This window comes from Ipomoea nil, unplaced genomic scaffold, assembly GCF_001879475.1.
Source record: "Ipomoea nil cultivar Tokyo-kokei standard unplaced genomic scaffold, Asagao_1.1 scaffold1237, whole genome shotgun sequence".
Classification (NCBI taxonomy): Eukaryota; Viridiplantae; Streptophyta; class Magnoliopsida; order Solanales; family Convolvulaceae; genus Ipomoea; species Ipomoea nil.
Window position 1 is genome coordinate 1,384,030 of NW_017617665.1, and position 24,267 is coordinate 1,408,296.

At 34.8% G+C, this 24,267-nt stretch overlaps 1 long non-coding RNA gene and 1 other non-coding gene across 4 annotated transcripts; one reads left to right on the plus strand and one right to left on the minus strand.

Moving 5' to 3' along the window:
• Positions 1–9,342: 9,342 nt before the first annotated feature.
• Positions 9,343–9,414, minus strand: TRNAE-UUC. Its single transcript has one exon. It is a non-coding gene; the product is annotated as a tRNA-Glu (tRNA).
• A 1,299-nt stretch (positions 9,415–10,713) lies between these two features.
• Positions 10,714–12,837, plus strand: LOC109183975. Of its 3 annotated transcripts, XR_002054668.1 has the most exons (4): positions 10,721–10,824; positions 11,483–11,702; positions 11,951–12,104; positions 12,414–12,837. It is a non-coding gene; the product is annotated as an uncharacterized LOC109183975 (long non-coding RNA). The 3 variants fall into 3 exon arrangements; XR_002054667.1 differs by lacking the exon at positions 11,483–11,702 and having other exon boundaries at positions 10,714–10,824; positions 12,414–12,744; XR_002054666.1 differs by lacking the exon at positions 10,721–10,824 and having other exon boundaries at positions 11,273–11,702; positions 12,414–12,744.
• The last annotated feature ends 11,430 nt before the right edge of the window (positions 12,838–24,267 follow it).

The window sequence follows — 24,267 nt, forward strand, 5'->3', positions numbered from 1 at the left end:
GTGATATTCTTAAAAAGAACTATTATATATTTTATTTGTATTGTTCATATTTTATATATAATATTATATTGTTTATTCATTGTTTGGATGGTCAATTGCATGCCTAATATTGAAAGGCATGGATAGCATGATTAGGTATAACAATAAACAATACAAGTCTTGGCAAGTTCGCATATCTACCCTAACTTTTTTATTTAATTAAATAATAATAATAATAACAATAATAATAATAATAATAATAATAATAATAATAATAATAATGGGTCAAATATATCCTTACACTATAATTGGACGTACAATTGCACTATCTTTTTAGTTGGGATATAATAATTGTATTATTTTTAATTGAGGTACTAAATTACATCCATGATCCATTTAACTAACAGCACGTTTGGTTCGCAGAATGAATTTTGAAGGAATAGAATTACTATTACATAAGGAATAGAATAGGTAAGGAATAGAATAGAAATTGTATTCTGTTGTTTGGTTCGGCGAAGGAATAGACTTTAGGAATGTTATTCCAGCGTTTGGTTGGTTTAAGGAATATAAATGGAAAATATGTGTAAAAGACATAATTTCAACGTAAGTTTTGATCTTTCGGAGAAAGAATGCCAAGCATTGACAAGATGCAAAGGACCGAGAGAAAAAGATGAAGGGTAAAATAGGAAATAAAATATAAAATCTATTCCTGAGAACTCAGGAATAGGTTAATACCAGGGGGGCCTGGTAATAGCTATTTCCCTTGCAGGGGGAATATGACATTCTCAGGAACACTGTTCCTGTGAATAAAAAATTTTACCAAACAAAAGAATAGGCCTATTACTGGGAATGCTATACCATTCCAGGCTTATTCTGCGAACCAAACGTGCCATAATAGTAGAAATAAATTAAAGACATATTTGACTTTTTACCCTTCTATTTTGAAAAAAAAAACATCAAATTAGCCTCTAAATTTAACGAATAATGTAATTAAGTCTTCTAATTGAGAAAAAAATAAGAAAGCTCTAATTACGTATCCTAAATCGGTAATTACTACTGCAATTTGATTTTAATCTTACATGTTCAATAGGTTATCGCTGACAGTGGCTAATTGGGTTAACACGTAGCATCCTATAATACTTTTACATGAATTTTGAGTGTACAAATTTTATATATTTTTTTAAAACATTATTCGAAATTTGGTTCTTATTTTTGTTAACGGACAAGTACATGCTATTCAATTCAGTGGTGAGCAAGATAGTTATGGCTCTCTAGACCTAAACCTCTTTAGACCTAGACAAATAAAGGCGTCCATGCCACCTTCATTTCTTAGAGGGAGAAGCAAGGTAGGAGGTAGCTTTCGTTTCTCTAAGATGAATTACGGTTATCTCGCTTGTCTAAATTTTGATTTTTTTGAGATCATAATATAGGTAGTCATGCATGACTATTTTATTTGTTGATGGACAACCAATTCCAATGGCAATTCATCAACGTAAACATCCATTGGTTGTCTATTTGTAAAACAAATTTTAAATAAAAAATTGTATATACACGTACAGATTAAGACACTATATATTAGCTCAGCTTGTGGACCAAACATATTGAACATGTATGATTAAGACATAATTACACTATTTTACCCGTTTAAATTAAAGCACCTAATTAGATCAGAGTCTTTTCAATTGGAATACCTAATGACATTATTCATTGGATTTAAGGGGCAATTAGACATTTTTTTTTAATTTTTTAATTTTAATTTTCTTTTCCTTTAAAGGAGTATAGGGGAAGCAAACTTAGCTGGCCATTTAATTCTTGGTCAAAGTTCACACTTCTCATATTATATTATTTCATACTTACAATGATTATTAAATTATGAAAATTAGTAATAGAATTAATAGTATTCAAAAGAAATTATGAAAATGAGAACATTTAATCATGGACTATATATAAATTTATGAGAAAGTATATCATGTTGATCATTATTTGTGTTTCTTTTATCACGTATAATAAAAAAAAATGTATGTATGATTATACTGGGTACTATTGGAATGAATAAGTTTATTTTACACAAAAATAATATATATATATATATATATATATATATATATATATATATATATATATATATATATATACACTAGCATTTTGTACGCGCGATGCGCGAAAACTTATGCCCAATATTAAAATATTTGTAAGTAACAAAATTTAAAAAATTAGTTAAAATTATGTTTTGCAATTTCTTAAAGTGATGATACTTTTGAATTATCATATATTTGAATAATATAGTGATCAAAACAAAAAAAATAAATTATATTTTTATATAATAATAATTTACAAATAATACTAAGCTAACACTCACATATATGATATATTGATATGGATACAGAAATAATATACATACATATTATATATATATATATATATATATATATATATATATATATATATATATATATATATATATATATATATATATATATATGATACACATATATAATTTAACATTCATATAAATATTTAATTAAAATATAATTTATAATTAAATTAATTGTTATATGATAATTTTAATAAAATGATAATTAAAAATAGGAAAAAGATATGATAGATGTAGGTGTATGGTAAGATTGATAGATATATTAAAAACTAACGGTGTTATAACGGTGTAAGGGTGATTTTGTCCAATGCAAATGAATGTACAACAATTAAAGCAAAATGTATATATTTATTAGCATATAAAAAAGGGACAAAAATCAAGGACATAACTTGTATTGACACTTATTATGTTTTTAGATATATATATATATATATATATATATATATATATATATATATATATATATATATATATATATATATATATATATATATATATATAACGAAAATAATGGAATTTATAATCTTGAAGATATAATTCCAACCAACATATATATAAATAAGGGATTGAATTTATAAAATAATAATCTCACGTACCAAGAAAAGGATAGGAAACGAAGGATCCAAGTCGAGCGAAACACTATCTCCTTAAAATCGATTCCTCACCTCCCGGATGTGCTATGAGCGTTGTGATGTCGGTCTCCCAGGATCAAATAGATCAACGATACTACGTTTGAGCACTCAAACAATAGTACTTTCGGCGAACTAGAACAACAAGCTTGAACACAAATTATTTTTAGAGAGAATGGGCAGAGTTTCGGGAAGTAATAGGACAAAGTTAATGGAGAGAAAAACTGATTTTCTAGCTATGAAAATCACTACCCAAACACAAATTTAAATAGGGGATGCATAAATTCTAGCATTTATGGCACTTAATAAATCGAATTAATATATGGATTATGACGTCTGAAACGGTCATACTTATTATCGTAATAATATTTGCGGTTACGAAATCAATTTATAATTAATTATATCGATCATAATGACCTATTTCAAAATACCTGAGTGGCCAAGAAATCTGTACATTCGAAATAATAATTCAAAATTTTCGAATTGACACCGAATCGGTGCACACCAAATCATCGAATCGTGCTTAGCTATAGCACTGAGTCTATGTAATTTACACGAATCGTGTAATTTGCACCAATGCAGCTACAGGCAAATAAGGTGCAATTAGCACCAAATTGTCACAAAGCTTATACTTAAGCTTAATCAACTCGTAATTATATTGCTTAATTATTCTCACAATCCGGTGTTGTCAATTTCAAAGCTAATATTACATTTTTCAAGCACTCCACGAGTCCTAAGTAATTAGTACAACAAATATTAGTGCTAATCTTATTTAGCACCTAAAACTTACAATTAAGTTTTTGACTTCTCTCAAATAGGTTCACTTTGAGAATCAATTTCTCATTCGCCTATTGCCCATTTTGCACGTAAAATATATCAATTTCTTCGTCTCACAACAAAGAACCCAAATCCACTTTGACCCGACCCAAATTGGTAATGGACCCCACATATATTTATACCACAAAATAGCTATTTTAGCCAAAATTTCTAAAAATCTCCCACATGAATGAAAATTGATTTTCGGGACTAAAAAACGACACTACTGTGTTCAACGGTCGATCCCTAGATAGCATAGGTAGATGTTACCCTTTGAACCTTGCCTTGTGAATATATGTTTACTCTACTAAAGGTACGGTAGAATGCGATGTCTTTGAACCGACTGCTGTTTGTGTAGACGATGACATATCCCACACAAGAACCTTCCAACCTTTGTTTTGTTCTCACTAGTGTGCCCATTTTGGTAATGGGTCACCGTTTCTGGTTCTGCAAGAATTTCTAAAGAATTGAGCCCATCAATTCTCCTTTGAAGCGACTCTCACTTCTCTCTCACATAGGTAATTCTTTTCCAAGTATCCTGCATACTCACACATGTCAATCGACATTCGAATCATTAAAGCATCAACGTGCTAACCTCGTAGGGGAGTCACTGTTCTAACAAGGAGCGGTAGGAAGTCCGAGACCCCCATAGTGACACGCTTCGCTCCATAATTTAGTTGTCCCATTGAACCTAGGTGCCAGCTAGGTTGGCTGTCCACTATAAAACTTTTATACCAAGAGTTTTAGTCCTATTCATCGTTTCAATTTCTCTAACAACTATTTGCTTACCCTCAAGTTAGCGGGCCCCTGTGTTATCCTTTGACCTTGCATAGTCAATAGAGATAACACCAGTTGTAAGAAATTGTTTTAAATGGTATTATGTCTACAATATATAAGTCTAGACTTACCACTGTACATCTTAACTCTGTACACAATCAATTTTGGCTAGACTATCGCAATGCACACAAATTGGAGGTACGAGTTTTCCTCAACTAGGAATGTCCTCGAGAAAATGGTGTAGCCATTCAGCCTATTCGCGACACATGTCTAAGGCAATCAGCTTAGATTCCATCGTGAATCTAGCTATCACAGATTGTTTCGAGGATTTCCTCACAATCGACTACACTAGCTTAAGTGACCACGTAGCCACTCATGGACTTAGCAACCTAAAATTTTGATATTCGGTTAACGTGTTATACCCTTCATGTAAAATTGGACCACGTAGTCTTGCTTTAATCGCCTTGATGAGAATCTTTTAAGTGATATAATTTATTATTAATAATATACAATTTATGTTTAAATATTTAACTATATATATATAAGATTTTTTTTTTAAAAAGGGCAAAACAATAAGGAAATAATCCCAAAGTTTTGCCATTCATGAATAGTACTGTTTTGGTGTATTTTTTGGAGGCAAATTGTGACAAATCTTTAGACTATATGTCTATTTTTTTTTTTTACAACAAACAAATATATTCCGTTGCCGGGAATCGAACCCGGGTCCCCTGGGTGAAAGCCAGAACAACAGGTTTGAACACAAACTATTTTTTAGAGAGAATGGACAAAGAGTCGGGAAGTAATATGACAAAGTTAATGTAGAGAAAAACTGATTTTCTAGCTATGAAAATCACTGCCCGAACACAAGTTTAAATAGGAGATGCATAAATTATAGCACTTATGGCACTTAATAAATCCAATTAATATATGGATTATGACGTTTAAAACGGTCATGCTTATTATCGTAATAATATTTGCGGTTACGAAATCAATTTACAATTAATTTATACCGATCATAATGACCTATTTCAAAATACCTGAGTGACCAAGAAATCTGTACGTAGGAAATAACAATTCAAAATTTTCAAATTGACACCGAATCGGTGCACACCAAATCGATGAATAATGCATCAACTCGTGCTTAGATATAGCACCGAGTCTATGTAATTTACACGAATCGTGTAATTTGCACCGAATGGAGCTACATGCAAATAAGGTGCGATTAACACCAAATTGTAACAAAGCTTATACTTAAGCTTAATCAACTTGTAATTATATTGCTTAATTATTCTCACAATTCAGTGTTGTCAATTCCAAAGGTAATAACATTTTTCAAGCACTCCATGAGTCCTAAATAATTAGCACAACAAATATTAGTGCTAATCTTATGTAGCACCTAAAACTTACGATTAAGTTTTTGACTTCTCTCAAATAGGTTCACTTTGAGAATCAATTTCTCATTCGCCTATTACTCATTTTGAGCGTAAAATATATCAATTTCTTCGTCTCACAACAAAGAACCCAAATCCACTTTGACCCGACTCAAATCAATAGTGGATCCCACATATATTTGTACCACAAAATAGCCACTCAAAATAGCTATTTTAGCCAAAATTTCCAACAATCCCCCACATGGATAAAAATTGATTTTCGGGATTGAAAAACGACACGGCTGTGTTCAACGATCGATCCATAGATAGCATAGGTAGGTGTTACCCTTTGAACCTTGCCTTGTGAAGATATGTTTACTCTACTAGCGGTACGGTAGAACGCGATGTCTTTGAACCGACTGCGGTTTGTGTAGACGATGACATATCCCACACAAGAACCTTCCAACCTTTGTTCTGTTCTCATGAGTGTGCCCATTTTGGTTATGGGTCAACGTTCCTGGTTCTACAAGAGTTTCTAATGAATTGAGCCCATCAATTCTCCTTTGAAGCGACTCTCACTTCTCTCTCACATAGGTGATTCTATTCTTTTCCAAGTATCCTGCATACTCACACATGTCAATCAACATTCGAATCATTAAAGAATCAACGTGCTAACCTCGTACGGGAGTCACTGTTCTAACAAGGAGCGGTAGGGAGTCCGAGACCTCCACAGTGACATGCTTCGTTCCATAATTTAGTTGTCTCATTGAACCTTGGTGCCATCTAGGTTGGCGGTCTACTATAAAACTTTTATACCAAGAACTTTAGTCACATTTATCGTTTCAATTTCTCTAACACCAGGTTAGCGGGCCCCTACATTATCCTTTGACCTTGCATAGTCAATAGAAATAACACCAGTTGTAAAAAATTGTTTTAAATGCTATTATGTCTACAATATAATATATAAGTCTAGACTTACCATTGTAAATCTTAACTCTGTACTCAATCAATTTTGGCTAGACTATCGCAATGCACACAAATTGGAGGTACGAGTTTTCCTCAACTAGGAATATCCTCGAGAAAATGGCGTATCCATTCAGCCTATTCGCATGACATGTATAAGGCAATCAGCTTAGATTCCATCGTGAATCTAGCAACCACAGATTGTTTCGAGGATTTCCACACAATCGACTACACTAGATTACGTGACCACGTAGCCACTCATAGACTTAGGGTCCTAAAATTTTGATATTCGGCTAACGTGTTATACTCTTCAAGTAAAGCTGGACCACGTAGTCTTGCTTTAATTGTCTTGATGAGATCTTTTAAGTGATATAATTTATTATTAATAATATAAATTTATGTTTAAATATTTAACTATATATATATATATATATATATATATATATATATATATATATATATATATATATATATATATATATTGATGGGGATATTGGGTATGGGCTGGAGACCAGGTAGGTTGGGCCGGGGGTACAGGGGGGGTTTTTGGGCCGGGGCAGGACGCCTTGGGGTGGCCGGAATGACCGCCGACTAGGGCTCTGGCCCTGGCCGGCGACGGCGCGCCAGGCGCGGCCCTAGTGCCCCCGCCCGAGGACGCGGGGTAGTGGCCGCCGGCGCCCACGGCCGGAAGGACGGCGCTGGGCGCGTGCCTAGCGCCCCTGCGTGAGGACGCGGGTGCGGTGGCCGCCGGCGCCCACGGCCAAGGCGGGTCGCGGGCCTAGCGCCCCCGCGCGTGGACGCGGGGCGGTGGCCGCCGGCGCCCATGGCCAGGGCGGGTCGCGGCGTGGGTGCTGGCCCCAGCCGGCAACGCCGCACCTAGCGCCCGGCGTCCCCACCACGGGTGGCGCCGCCTACGGGGCCTTGGCGGGTCGCCCGGGGTGCGGGGGTGCGTGCGCGGGGTGTGCAGGGTGCGTGTAAGGGGCACGGGAATTTCGGAAGCATGGTGAACGTGCGGATTGGCATACGGAAAAGGAGGGAGTGGTGACTAAAACACGTGGGGCACGTGGAGGCCTAGGAGGGGAAGGGGCAGGCTATATATAGGGGTCCCAGATCCTTAGCTAAGGGCAAGTCAAACATGATAGGCACTACGGTCTAGTGGTCTTGATCTCATACTCTCAATTCCTCAATTCAGTCACCTGGGTTCAATTCCTACCAGTATCATAGTTAGTTATAGCCTATCCTGTGGGCCTTGTTCTTTGTATTTGGACCGCCATTCTGGGCATTTACCTCAGGCCTATCCTGTGGGCCTTGTTCTTTGTATTTGGACCGCCATTCTGGGCATGTACCTCGGGCTTTTGTATGCATTGTTCTGGGCCTAGCGTCGTACTCCCGTTTTGTATCTCTGTACCCGGTTTATGGTGGACCCGGTTCCAATAAAACCATCATATATATATATATATATATATATATATATATATATATATATATATAGATTTAGGTTCTCGTGCGGGTGAGGGCTTCAGGTGCGGTTTAATCCGAGTCATTCATCTCGCTTTAATCAACGTCCAGGATTATCAAAGTTTAAAAAAAAAATGCGGTGGCAATTTTGTAATTTTTGCATCTAGGTCAAAATTAAGGTGAGCGGATCTGTGATTAATGTGCGTGAGTTTTGTGCTTAATGTGCGTGTGTTTTGTGCTTAATGGGCGTGAGGTTTGTGCTTAATGTGCGTGGGGATGTGCTTAACATGAATAGTTGTTAAAACTTAAAGTCTGTGAGTGAATATTTAAAGTGCGTGAGTTTTGTGCTTAATGTGCGTGATGTTTGTGCTTAATGTGCGTGGGTTTTGTACTTAATGTGCGTGAGTTTTGTACTTAATGTCAGTAGTTGTTGAAACTTAAAGTCTGTGAGTTAATATTTAAAGTGTGTGGGTTTTGTACTTAATGTGCGTGAGGTTGTGCTTAATGTGTGTGAGTTTTGTATTTAAAATGCGTGAGTTTGTGATTAAGATCTAACACTTAAGGTGCACCTTAGCTTATACTTCTATGTTCCAGGCACGCGTTTTTTTTTTTTTTTTTAATTTTCATTGATTTGAGCCGTTGATCTAAATTTGATCAACTGCTCAGATTTAACCGCACAACCGCCCGGGAAGCTATACCCGCACCTAAACCCTTCCTTATATATATATATATATATATATATATATATATATATATATATATATATATATATATATATATATATATATATATATATATATATAAAAGTTAGAAAAGAAATTATTTTAAAAAAACAAGGGCAAAACAATAAGGGAAAAATCCCAAAGTTTTGTCATTCATGAATAGTACTGTTTTAGTGTATTTGTTGGAGGCAAATTATGTCAAATCTTTGGCCGATATGTCTTGTTTTTTTTTTTTTTTTGACGACAAATAAATATTCCGTTGCCGGGAATTGAACCCGGGTCTCCTGGGTGAAAGCCAGATATCCTAACCGCTGGACGACAACGGAACTGATCGTTATGCTGTGCATCCGTATGCACCATGCATGGTGCATCCGGATGCAAAAACAACGTCGTTTTGACGTCTAACTTAAAAAAAAAAAAATCAAAATTGCATAATTACATATCCATAATTTCATAACTATACATCCAGAATTACATAACTACACATCCATAATTTCATAACTATAAATCCAAAATTGCATAACTACACCTCCATAACTTCATAACTACACATCCATAACTTCATAACTACACATCCAGAATTGCATAACTATACATCCAGAATTTCATAACTAAAATTCAGAATGAATGTACTAAAAAATGAATAACATAATGTTGTAAATGAGAATCAAAACTATTTTTTTTTTAAGTAGGACGTGCGTTTTGATGCAAAACGACATCGTTTTTGCATCCGTATGCACTGTGGTGCGGAGGCAAATTATGCTATGCGCACGTGCGCACGGCGCTAAAACGGCGTCGTTTTCCGTGAAAACGACGCTGTTTTAACTATAAAAAAAAATTTGTTCGAAACGCCGTTAACGGCGTTAACGGCATATTCGTTATGAAATTATGAATATACAGTTATGACATTATGAATGTACAGTTATAGAATTATGAATGTATAGTTATGGAATTATGAACTTACAATTATGAACATAGAGCTTTGAAAATTATGAATGTTCGGTATGGAATTATGAATATACAGTATGGAATTATGAATGTACAGTTATGGAATTATGAATGTACAGTTATGAAATTATGAACATAGAACTCTGACATTATGAACTTACAATTATGAACATAGAGGTTCGAAAATTATGAATTTACAGTTATTGAATTATGAATGTACAGTTACGGAATTATGAATGTACAGTTATAGAATTATGAATGTACAGTTATGGAATTATGAATGTACAGTTATGAAATTATGAACACAAAGCTGTGAATATATGCTCCTATAACGAAGCGGTCTGAAATTAAATTTAAAAAAAAAAAAAAAAAAAAAAAGAGGGAAGATAACGGTGCCTGACGGCACCGTTACCGTGCCCATGATACACGCTGGGCACGAGCCCACAGCATAACTATCCGCATACGGATGCACAGCATAATTTGCCGTCAATATGTGATTTTTCAATATTAGTTAGAGATAATTTTACAGTTGCAGCCTTGCAGGCCCATATCCAATGGGCATTATAAAATATTTGTATATAAGGATTCAGTAAAATCTGCAAATAAACCCAGGAATTTTGGTCCCATACATACAATACTAAAATCACAATATAAGACCAGCCCACTTACGGGACTTGTGAGCAATCTGCAATTAGCAGAAAACATTGTTCAGCACAACACAATCGAATCGAAGTTACCCAAATCTTGATTCCAATCCCTTCTTAATTAACAAGTGACAAAACATTCAGGTACTTGTTTTTCGCTTTCTCTGTACATATGAGTTTGTGTTTTTGTGTATGCATGACTGTATGGTATATGTACATCTTCTATTTTGATGCTCAGTATTGAATTCTTTCTATGGGTTTAAGGAAGTGAGGGTTTTGTTGTCAAATGTCAAACGAACAGAAAGAACTGAACTTGTAATGGATACTGGGTTCATGTTTGATTCTGGTAGATTGCATCTTTTGTGTAATAATTAGGAATGAAGGGAAGGTTAATCATGCCCAAGAAGATGAAATTATTTGAATATTTGGAAATTGGAAAGCCCCTAATAATGATTGTCTAATCTTAAGCTATTCCATGAGTAAGAGACCAAGAAAGGGTAACTACAAGTTTCCAAATTCGACTCCCAATGAAAGCGGTCTGCTGGTCTTTTTGGTTTAAGCCAGTCAGCTGTGGACAATCTACGCTGGTTTAGCATCTGTTGGTCCTTTGCCGGTTAGGATCACTAGGTAGGGTCTACTCAATACACATTCTCGGATAATGGTTGCGGGTTTCTCTCGTCACTCACTTAAAGAAAGGGTAATTGTGCTAAGGGAGATTGCATTTTTGGAGGTGTTAAATTTGTAGTCTGTTATTGGGCACCTGTTCTTCACACGTCGATTGAATGTGATCTTTATGTGTTAGCCAAAAGCGAGAGGGACAGCGAGTAGAATTTATCAACCACAGAGAGGATTACAATTTCTTCTTTATTGTTTTATGGTGGCGTTGAAGTTTGATTCAGGGAGATTGCGTCTTTTCTGCTAAAACTGAAGGAATGGGTACTTGCATCTAAAATGATTATGTTTTGTGACAGCCCTAATAGTGACCTTTTTAGCTCTGCCCCAGTGCCATTAGTTTGGAGAAGGTACTTGTGTCCTAAAAGATTACATTTTGACTTATCAAATTCTTCGCCTTTCATTGATGAGCACATGTTCTCTACCCGAACCCATCCTAATAGGGTTCGAGAGAGTCGGGTGCCTCTATAAGGCTTCAATCCCAGTTAGCTATTCTCGTTAGCTCGATAAATGGCTCTTGATTGTCTCTCTCTTGGTCTCTAGTGCAGACATTTATTATTTATTATCGTTGTTATTGTTATTGCTGCTGTTGAATTAGGTATGAAGGTGCGATCATCGGTGAAGAAAATGTGTTCTTTCTGCCGCACAATCAGGCGACACGGGGTAGTGTATGTGATATGCTCGGCTAATCCCAAACACAAGCAGCGACAGGGCTTTATAGCATATGCATACGAAGGACCTATATCCACCATGTATGTATTCTTTCTCACCAACTCTCTCCTTTTTGTTTGGAAACATCGGTCCGATCCTATGCTTGTTTTATGCCCCTATTAGCGATAAAGTACTTAGTTAGACACACAAAATTTGAAAGTCTCAACACTATTCGTCAAGTTCCTTTTTAGGTCGAGCATTATTATTCAATTGGACAAGCTATGCTGTTATTTGCTCTTTTAAGGACAACGGGGCAATGCATACTGTCTATAATTGTCACGCTTTATGGAACCGGATTCCATTAACACAGCGAGCTTAAATGCTTAATAGTGTTTTGGTCACATCTCCAGGTCTCTGGTGATAACTCCAAAACAGGAGAAGACGCCTCTCGGCTTTGGTATCAGCAGTAGTTCCTCGCCTTCTCTTATATCCGAAAACGGTGAGGCATCTGTGAATCCATGGCGGAGAAAGGGTATGGCTCCCATTAATCTGCTCAACCCAGCCGCTAAGCAGTCGATTCTGCGAGCATTATAAGCTGGCTACTCCATGTTTATCACACACAAAGATGCCATATATTATGCATTGTCTGAGAGCAGCAGTTGTAACTTACCAACTGGAAAACATCATGTTTAACACTTGTTTTCTGTGATATGTTGGAATCATGATCTGTTATTCATTGCACCTGAAAATTATACATTTAAGCAATATAATTCACGTATTTGTGGCTAACAATCATGTGAATGAGAAAATTTTCAAATTGCCTGTACGGGCTTAGCTCACCGGTTCAATAAGTAGACAATATTGTCAAGATTTACAACCGACATTACATTGTATTGTAGACATTTATAAATGAGTTAATTCCATCGGAGGTCCCTTGTCATTGGTGGCAATTCCAAATTTAGTCTCAGATTATCGTTTTTGCCATTTTACATCCTAGACTATTGTTTTTTGGACACTTTTAGTCATTCTCATGATTTTTTCTATTTGTAGTAAGAACATTTTTATCTCTTCATATTTTTCTTTTGTTATTTTTCCGGTTTCAACTAGTTTAATTGGCTTAAAATTTTAGGTAATCTCTGATTTTTTAGTAACCATATTTTTCAACCAATTTTTAGTAAAGTCCTAAACCAATTAAACTGATTAAAACTAAAAAAATAACAAAAGAAAAAACATGAAGAGACAAAAATGCCCTTACTAAAATAGAAAAAATCATGAGAAGGATTAAAAGTGTCCAAAAAACGATAGTCTGGGATGCAAAATGGCAAAAACAATAGTCTGGGACTAAATTTAGAATTGCCACCAAAGACAAGGGACCTCCAGTGGAATTAACTCTTTATAAATATATACACAATTAACTTGGCCAATTAACTAAAGAGTCTTGGTAACCACAATGTTTCAAGTCCGATTTCATGTGAGAGTTATCTTTTAGCCTTCTTGGTTTGAGCCGGTCAGTTATAGACAACTTAAGCTGGTTTATTTCTTTGTGATCCTTTGTTAGGGTCACAAACTGAGCTTCATCCAGAACACATTTAAATAACGACGGTAAATATTTTCGTAAATTAAAAAGTCTCGCAAAACTTTTCTCTTAATGTCTATGCTATAATATATTTTATGACATTAGTTAGAGGTGGCTACAGATCGATTTAAGGTCGAACCAACACTGAACCCGATCGGGAAAAAATGCAATAGTTATGCTGTGCAACCGAATGCACCATGCGCATGGTGCATACGATGCAAAACGACGTCGTTTTGACTAAAAACGCGCGTCCCACTTAAAAAAAAAAAATCAGGTTCGATTCTCGGCAATAACATTATTGTGGATATATAGTTATGAATTTCTGGATATATAGTTATGAATTTATAGATATTTAGTTCATTCGTTGTGGATATTTAATTCATTCATTGTAGATATTTACTTCATTCATTCACTGTGGATATATAGTTATGAATTTATGGATATATAGTTATGAATTTCTGGATATATAGTTATGAATTTATGGATATATAGTTATGAATTTCTGGATATTTAGTTCAATCATTGTGGATATTTAGTTCAATCATTGTTGATATTTAGTTCATTCATGAGTAAATACTCAAAATGGTTCCTCGACTATAGCTAAATTCACAAATTAGTCATCGACTTTCAATTTCAACCAATTAAGTCCTTAACTTTGTAATTTTGACACGATTTGGTCCTCCATCTATTTGACCGTTTGTTGACTGTGCTTTTTGAGGATATATATGTAATTTCATGGTCCATCGTCAGATTTTTAAGGTTCCGGTTGCATTTCCAGACCGCACTGTTACATTTGAATCCACTGTCGAAAGTAATCTACCAAATTCGGTCGCCTTTCTTCATCCTCCCTTTGGATTCAATGTAGTTGAGTTCATACAAGAGCGAAGAAGATGGCGTGTTTCCGAACCAGTGCAACGTCATCCTAGAGGCCTCCACGTGCTCTGACGAGAGCTGAAGGTTCTTCTAGAGATCGTCGATCACGGTCAACAAACGGTAAAATAGATGAAGGACCAAATCGTGTCAAAATTACAAAGTTAAGGACTTAATTGGTTAAAATTGAAAGTCGATGACCAATTTGTGAATTTAGCTATAGTCGAGGGACCATTTTGGGTATTTACTCTTCATTCATTGTGGATTTTTACTTCATTCATTCACTGTGGATATATAGTTATGAATTTGTGGATATATAGTTATGAATTTATGGGTATATAGTTATGAATTTATGGCTATATAAAAATGCTATTGCCGGGAATCGAACCTGATTTTTTTTTTAAGTGGGACGCGCGTTTTTTTAACCAAAACGACGTCGTTTTGCGTCGTATGCACCAAGCGCATGGTGCATTCGGTTGCACATCATAATTTGCTGAAAAAAAAAGAGCATGGGCCTGGGTCGGGCTTAATTGGGACCAAAACCGACTTGTTAAGGGCTGATTCAGGACCTTTAAAAAAAGCCCAAGGCTTGACACGGGACCAGTTAGGCCAGGCCCGATCACGGCTCGGAACCGACCCAAGCCCGGGTTTTGACCACCTACATCAGTGTATATAAAGAGAGTTTATTTAAAAAAAAAAAAAAAAAACTTAAAAATAATATCGCGTCAAAGAATAGACAACATTAATAACAATTGGAGAGAGAATCGCGTCATCTGTATGTTGGTCGGGTCTATTACGACGTTAGCCAAAATGGACAAGAGAGATTGGTTTGGTTTGTGATCTCTCTTGGATATGAAATTATGAATTGTCACACCAGAATTTATGTATATGGTCCAACAGTATTCAAACAGTATCATATGGGATATTCATGTGGGTTCCAACTTCCAAATGTACAAAACCCAATTGCAAAATAGGAATAAAAAAAAAAAAACGTAAGATGGGGACTACCCTAGAAACAAAAACCAAAATGTTGGTCCGAAAGCGAGTGAATGAGTGATAGAGCATAATTTTCATATTAAAAAAGATTACAAATCTGATAATGATGTATTAGGTATGCATATACGCATCACACTGTGTTTGGAAACGCACAATTAGGTGTGAGAAGGTATGGTGTATTTTTTAAGTGTGTTGTGTGTTTTGTGGTGTATTTATGCATTTTATTGTTGTGCGTTTTCTAATACTATTGGTGCGGCCACATCGACCTCACGTTAAGGCGCGACCGCATTTGAGTTGAGAATATAAAATTTGACTTCGCAGGGCGGAGAGTAAAGAGATGCCAATATTGAGATTTATAAATTGTCCCTTTATTTAATATCAATTTGACGGAATAACAAATGGAGAACTAAATTTAGCAAAAACATAAAAGTCTATGACTAAATTATGTTATCAAAGTTGTTTAGGACAAAATTGAGAAAAACAATATAATCAATGACTACTTTGGATATTAACTCAATTTTAATTTCAAATAAGATTAGGGAGGTCGTAAGCTCAATCATGTGCAAATATAATGCAACTACATACAAGATCCGAGAATGTAGCTGCCTACCATTAGGCAACAAGAAACTTGGGATACTGAAAATGATTGAATATATAGGCCGGTAACATAGCTTATCGTTAATTTTGGTTTATTAATTTGATCACTATTAGCTGTTTGATCACTTGATCAAATAGTCAATAAGAGTGTTTGGTTAATCAACTTTTTGTAATATTACTCCAAAATGTTAAAATTCAAAAAACTACTCAAACATTTTTTTCTATTAGCTTTTTGAGAAAATAAATTATTTTTTTCGAAACACCCCCCAACAAAAAAGAAAAAAAAAAAAAAAAAAAGAGAATGTGTAGACGAATTCAGCAATCCCGTCTGTCAGTCCCATTACTCTCATTGTCTCTTCACAATACTAGGCAACGGAGTGCTTGAGCCCGTTGCCTACTACCATGAAGGTAATTAGCTACGAGACATGTGATTATTACTGATTAGTGTTCACGGGCTTCCTAAAAGCCCGTTAACATATGTTTATTTTTATTTTTAATATAATAATAATAATAATAATAATAATAATAATAATAATAATAACAATAACAATAACAATAACAATAACAATAACAATAACAATAACAATAACAACAATAACAATAATAATAATAATAATAATAATAATAATAATAATAATAATAATAATAATAATAATAATAATAATAATAATAACAACAACAACAACAACAACAACAGCATAATATATATACTCATACAGTCATACCATTCAAGGTCATTTTGCATATAATCAGCTAATTTATCAAATATTTATTTTCAATCAGCTAATGCTATTAGTTAGTCAAACCCACTAATAGCTATCAGCTAAGTTAATCCGCCTTCAGCTAACATCTATTTGCCAAACACCCTCATAATCAATCAATCGATTTATACATATATAAAAGTATGTATAAAGCACAGTTAACAATTATTATTAAGGCTGTGTTTGGAAACCATAGCTATGGTTTTTGGTGTTTGGCTACACCTGGAAAATCCAGTCAATGGAAACATTTTCCGTTGACTGGGGAAAATGTGCTCAATTTGGCGGAAAATGACTTCCGCCATTGCTATTTCAATTTTTTTTAATTTTTTTTTTTTAAGTTACTGGCGGAACTGGTTTCCGCCGAAAACCAAGGCTATGGTTTCGGCGGAATTGGGTTCCGCCGGAAACCATAATTCTTTTTTTTTTTTTTTTTAGTTTTAAAGATTTAAAATATATTTTTTATTCTAAATAAAATAATTAAAATATTTAATTATATCATTCTACTCATTTTTCAGAGAATGAACCAAACACACCAAAACAGTTTTTCAAATGCAACCAAACACTGAAAAAGGAAAATGTTTTCCGGAAAATGACTCATTTTCCAGAAGTCATTTTCCTGCTTTCCAAACGGACCCTAAAGCAATAATAAATTAACAATAATTAAAGAAATTTTCAAAAAACAATAATTAAAGAAAATACTACTCATATTTTCGAAAATATAAACTTCAAAACAGAAAAAAAAAAAAAAAAAAAAAAAAAAAAAAAAAAAAAAAAAGAGAAGAGAGAACGAACACACTCTAAAACTGATAATTAGTTAACGTGCAGGGTAAGAACGTAAACAATAAAATGAAATAATTTCATATATAATTTTTTCATATGAGGATGAAGTTGCTCACTGCATTATATTGCATTATGGACTATACAAACTCGTACATTAAGCTCTTTGTTACCGATCTTATCATACTCCTTCAAAGCTGATTACATAGTAAAATTTCAAAAAAAAATTTAGGAGTATTTGAATTGTATCATATATATATATATATATATATATATATATATATATATATATATATATATATATATATAGCTTTTACGGTTTTATCATGTGTTGTTGTCATTCATTAAGTAACGACAACTCATATTTATAATAGTGTACGAAATTGTTAACATAACTTCCATTTTATCGAATATCACTCATAATATGCAATGTGTCGTTATCATTTATGAACTAACTAACACCAAATTAAATGACAACTCCAATTTATTTTGATACATACACGAAATCACCAACACAATTTCCACCCCATCAAATTCAAAAATCACCTACTTGAAAACTTGTTTTTGGGTACATAGTCATATTCACAGAAAAACTGTACTTAATTGCTTTGCCAATCTTTCTCAAAAAAAAAAATAAATAAAATTGCTTTGCCAATCAAGACTCAAGATTTTCAGGTCCACACTCAACCCCCTGCTGTGATGGGATTGTCTGTTGGATATCAATTTAGAAACATTGATTATACTGACAAATGTTGTCCTAAACAAAGTACGAAACTTGCGGACATTCTAGAGCATCCCTATCAATGCATTTTGGATAGTTTTTGAAGAAGTTTGACTTATGTGGAGGAGAGAGAAAAAAATTACATGTAAACACTTGGTTTTTGGGGGCCCCACCACAGCGAAACAACATTGCCATTTGTGACGTGTGAGCCGCAACACAGCGCCCAACTGGGTGCATGACTATACGCTCCCATCCAGCACGTTAATGATCGATGCTTTTCAATTTTTTTTTTTTTTCCCCTCTCATCTTCTCTCTATTAATTGCACTTGCAAAAACTCTTAAAAATTATAACTATTGAGGATGTTGTAATTGAGGGCAAACACAATGACGGAGGTAGAAGACAGGGAAATGAGTGTAATGAAGATTAAGACAAACAAGTTTATGAATTTCTTGGGTTGGGCATAATGGAATGGAATTGCAACTAGGCAGGGCAGTGAAACCCTAATAATGGCTTAAATTAGGTATGATTATTGATGAGGTTAGGTGAATGATTGCCACAATACTGCCCAACCCATTATTGTTTTATAACTTCAATTCATTATTTTCATTCATCAATTATTCCCAACTCAAAGCCCCATATTTCACATTTCTTCATCATACTACAACGCCATAGTGCTCTTAACACACTCTCTCGTGAGAACAATATTTCTTGTAAAAAATGCGAATTAATTTTAGCCATCTATTTAGATTGATCAACAATGAAAAAAAAAAAAGATGGGTCAACTTAATATTATAAACTTTAAATGGTTAAAATATTTATGAAACTGACTTTACATTTTTTTCTTATTTTTCAGGCATTATTGATCAATCCAAATAGATGAATGAGATTATATTAATTCACATTTTATATATAAACCATTGTTCCTATATGATCTTTCATATGCACATACACGTACACACATGCTCACACAAAATGTTTACTCGATTATGTCATAATTCTCAAATTAGTCATCATTTACCAATTCACTCAAAATGATTTCTCAATTATGTAAATTTTACTCAGTTTAATTAGTCCCAATATGTAAGTAAAGGATCGGAGGACTAAAATGAATAATATTTGCATAATCGAGAGATCATTTTGGGTAAATTAATAGTCGAGGGTCATTAGTTAGGAATTATGATAGTCAAAAGAGCATTCTGGAGTATTAACTGTGTAAAAAAAAAAAAAAAAAAAAAAAATTCAATACCTTCTACTCTAGTGTTGTTATCATGTTAGAAAAAGGAAATTTGATGACTTCATTTTTTTTTTTCATAACTATTTGATATAATCAAAATCAAAATATGGCACATTTTCATTTTTAATACGAGAAATCGAAATTCTTCTTCTCCTGAGGGTTGAATCCTAATCAGGATCCCCACACCTCTGTCAATATTTGAGAGGATGTAAATCACGGTGACTCAATGGCTCAGCAGTTAGGGTCAAATGTCGGTGCGCACAAGAAATTTGCTCACGGACAAAAAATGTGTTAGTTTGGACACAATCCCCATACTACCGCCGCCAACGTTCGAACCTTAGTTTTTTCTCCCAAATACTGTCTACTGAGCTATTGAGCTAAGCCCGTGCGGGCGAGAAATTGAAATTCTTTTTATATATAGACGCGTACACATTAAAGCAAGGTTTAAAAATATATAGGGTATATATCCTCCTTTCTTATAATAATAAAAATATACTTGTGATATTAATCACAAAAACTTTAATAAAGTGATTGATTAATTAATGCATATATCATGCTTTAGAAATTAGAACCACTTTAACACCTCATAAAAGGAAATTTGTACCCATAAATCCCATCCCAAAGAAAAAAGAAATCATACATAAAATCATGCAATTCACATTCCCCACCCATTGTCCACCTCTTCACGTATATATCACACATGATTTTTGTCAAGCGAATAAAAAGTTAAGATTCTAAAGCTTGGATCAATATCGATATCAATTATGTTATATGTAATTAAAATTGAATGCCAATTTTTTTTTTTTTTTTTTTTTTTTTTTTTTGGCATTTGTACCCAATACAATGGGGATATTGTTACCTAGAGGTGGCCATACTTCAGTTTAATTGGTTCACACCTTAAAACTTACCGTTCAAAGTTCATTATTGATAAGAATCGTTTTTTTTTTTTTGAAAATTATTGATAAGAATCGTTAGTTGAATTGTTACTATACAATTTTAGACAATTCACGAACCGACGGTTTTGATTCATGAACCATTAGTTAACCAAGGATTTTTTTTTTTTAATTTTTAAATATAACTAAATTTTTGAATTTTAATTTTCAATAAAAGATTGAAATATAAATTAAATTAAATTAACATGCTAAATTTTTATTTTAAAATTTAAAATTATGTATTTAAGTTTTAATTTTTAAAATATTAGGGTCCGTTTGGAAATCCAAAAAATGACTTACAGGATTTTTCAGTGTTTGGGTACTTAAAAGAAAATTATTTATTCCGGTCAACGGAAAAAAGGTCCAATATGACCAAAAATGTCTTCCTAGTTTTTTAGTACGAAGACTTTTTATGGATTCATTAATTTCCATCTCTCTTTCCACTATTCTTCTTAAAACTAGTTTCCGGATTATTATTTTTACCACCACCACAATAAACAAACCAAACCACAACACAACCATAGCATCACCACCACCAATATCATCACCATCGTACCATCACAACAATCAGCACCACTGCGATACCACCAACACCAACACCAACACCACCACTACCACACCATCACCACCACAATCACCACGCCACCGCCACCATCACCACTACCAACACTACACAACAACAACAACCACCACCATCACAGTAGCACCAACACCACTACCATCACACCACCACCACCGCCATCAATAGCATCACCACCAGCACCACTACCACACCACCCCATACCACTACCACTACCACCACCACCACTACCACTAACACAACCACCACAATCTCCACCACCACCACCTCTACTACCATACCACCACCACCTCTAACACTAACACCAACACCAACACAACCACCACAATCTCCACCACCACCACCTCTACTACCATACCACCATCACCATCATCACCACCCCATACCACTACCACCACTACCACCACCACCACAACCACACAACCACCACTACCACTAACACCAACACCAACACAACCACCACAATCTCCCCCACTACACCACCACCACCAAACATATGAATTCATATGTTATAACTTAATTGCATAACTCTTTAATTACTATTTGGCAACATTAATAAACATATTATAAGCATGTCACTTTTAACAAAAAAGAAATTATGTTTTATTGACTCATCACATCACATTAACCAACCTTAATTTATTTTAATATGAAAATTGTTAGGATATCATTTTTATTTATGATTATAACTATTTACAACAATACTCATCTTTACTATTACTTTTTTTTACAATTTAAAAATACTCATTTTGATTATATTGAAAATAGTCATTTTATTTTATGTTAATTATTTAATATTTAAAAATTATATTAAGTTAATTATTTTAATTTTTGTAGTGGACATTAATTTAATTGCGCAATACATACATTATAACTAGTATTAAAATAAAAAAGAATGACTTGCCGGTATTTTTGTCTCACCATGTTATTATTTCTTACCATATAGGCATTGAAAAGGAAAATATCAAAGTGTGGAACTTATTTTCCTCAAATTTGAAAGATTCATTCTATGGGGAACATTTTCCCTGGAACTAAACAACATAAAATACTTTTCCCCTCAAATTCTAGGAATTCCAATTCCAAGAAATGTATTATATTTTCCGTCAACCAAACATTCCATAATATGAAATTTTAAAGTACTAAAGTGGATTATCAACTCATAATCTTAACTTGTCAACACTTTTTTTTTAGTAATGATTTGTTACAGTGAATTGTTCAATTTGAATCATAACTGCTCGTCAAAATAAAATTTTTTAATCGTAACAATAGTCAGTCAGTCCTGTTCAAGCATTAATTGTAATATTTTGTACAATTACAATTTATGACTAGTTTGCACAGTGCACGGTTCAATTTTGAACCTTTACTAAAATTGAACCATAGCCACCTCTAATTGCACCCGATCCAACTCCAAAACTTTTTGAGTTGTATCTAATGCAATTATCACAATAATAAACCAAACAATTAACGTGAGTAAAAGGTGACTTTTAAAAACTAGATACAAATCAAAACAAAATTTCTCTCTAGGGTTTGCTAGAGTTCTCTTCTCCCCTAGGGTTTGCTAGGTTTCCGACGGTTTCCTACGTTTTTTCCGGTGATCATCACTGTTTGGCGACGCTAATGAGTACGCTGAGTTGGAACTGCCGTGGCTTGGGTAATCCACGGACAGTTCGAGAGGCGGTGGACATGGTGTCCAAAAAGCAACCCGACTTTGTATTTCTAATAGAAACTAAGGTAGCGCGAGATCATGCTGAGCGTCTTCGTGTTACGATCGGTTTCGAAGGCTTATTTTATGTTGACAATGATGGTTTGAGTGGTGGATTAGCGTTATTGTGGAAGAAGAATAATACGGCGAGACTCCTTAGTTACTCAAGAAACTACGTTGATATTGAGGTAACTATGACAGGTAATCCGGCCTGGAGAATGACGTGTTACTATGGTTATTCGGACCGTAATAGGCGTGCTGAATCATGGGATTTGTTGAGAATGTTGGCGGCAAAATCGAATCTCCCGTGGGTGGTGGTGGGGGATTTTAATGATTTGCTATACCAGTATGAGAAGAGAGGGGGAAATCCACATCCGAATAGCCTTCTTCGAGGTTTTGGGGAGACGATTGAGGATTGTGGATTGGCCCAGTTGCCAATGATTGGATACCCATATACCTGGGAGAAGGGGAAAGGGACTGCAAACTGGATTGAGGAGAGACTTGATAAGGTCCTAGTAACGAACGAGTGGCGCAATATAATTCCCCATGTAAAGGTTATGAATTTGAGAACCAGGAAGTCAGATCATTCAGCCATTTTTTTCACAGTTCAGGAGGAGGTAGGGAGGGATGGGGTTAGAAGAAGGGGTTTTAGGTTTGAGATGGCATGGTTATATGATGAGGGATGTAGGGGTGTGGTGGAGCAGGCGTGGCAGGAAGGGAGAGGGCAGGGTTTACAGGGTTGTGTTCAATACTGTGGAAACCGGTTAACACGATGGGGTGGGGATCGGTTCCATAAGTATGGGAAACAGATTGTGCAGCTGAAACGGGATCAACAACGTTTGAGAGGATGCACTGACTCGGCCTCTCTTGTCGAGTTTCAGCGAATAGAGCAACTTCTGAGTCGCACTGAGGCCCAAGAGGATGCATACTGGAGGCAGAGAGCCAAGCAGCACTGGCTCAAGGAAGCTGACGCCAATACCAAATTCTTTCACAGGTATGCCTCTCACCGAAAGAAAAAGAATACTTTACTTAGATTAATGAATGACAATGGGGATTGGTTGGAGGGGATCCCATGAGAGATATCATTCTGGACTATTTTAAGAATATTTTCAGCTATGGGGGTCCGGGAACTGGAGATGATTTTTTTGGGGGGATAGAACCCAGGGTATCACAGGCGCAGAATGACTCACTATTACGGCCATTTAATCTGGAGGAAGTAAAGGATGCATTGTTTGCAATGTATCCGGATAAAGCACCAGGACCGGATGGAATGAATCCGGGTTTTTATCAGCATTTCTGGGATGTGGTAAGAGGGGATGTTGCGAGTTTTGTGCTAAACTGTCTTGAATCAGGTGACCTCCCGTCTGGCTTGAATGAGACAGATATTGTGTTGATCCCTAAAAAGAGTAATCCAGAGTTAGTAACTGATTTGCGCCCTATAGCACTTAGCAATGTCATTTACAGAATAATAGCTAAAATGATGGCTAATAGAATGAAGCCTTTGATGGAAGGAATAA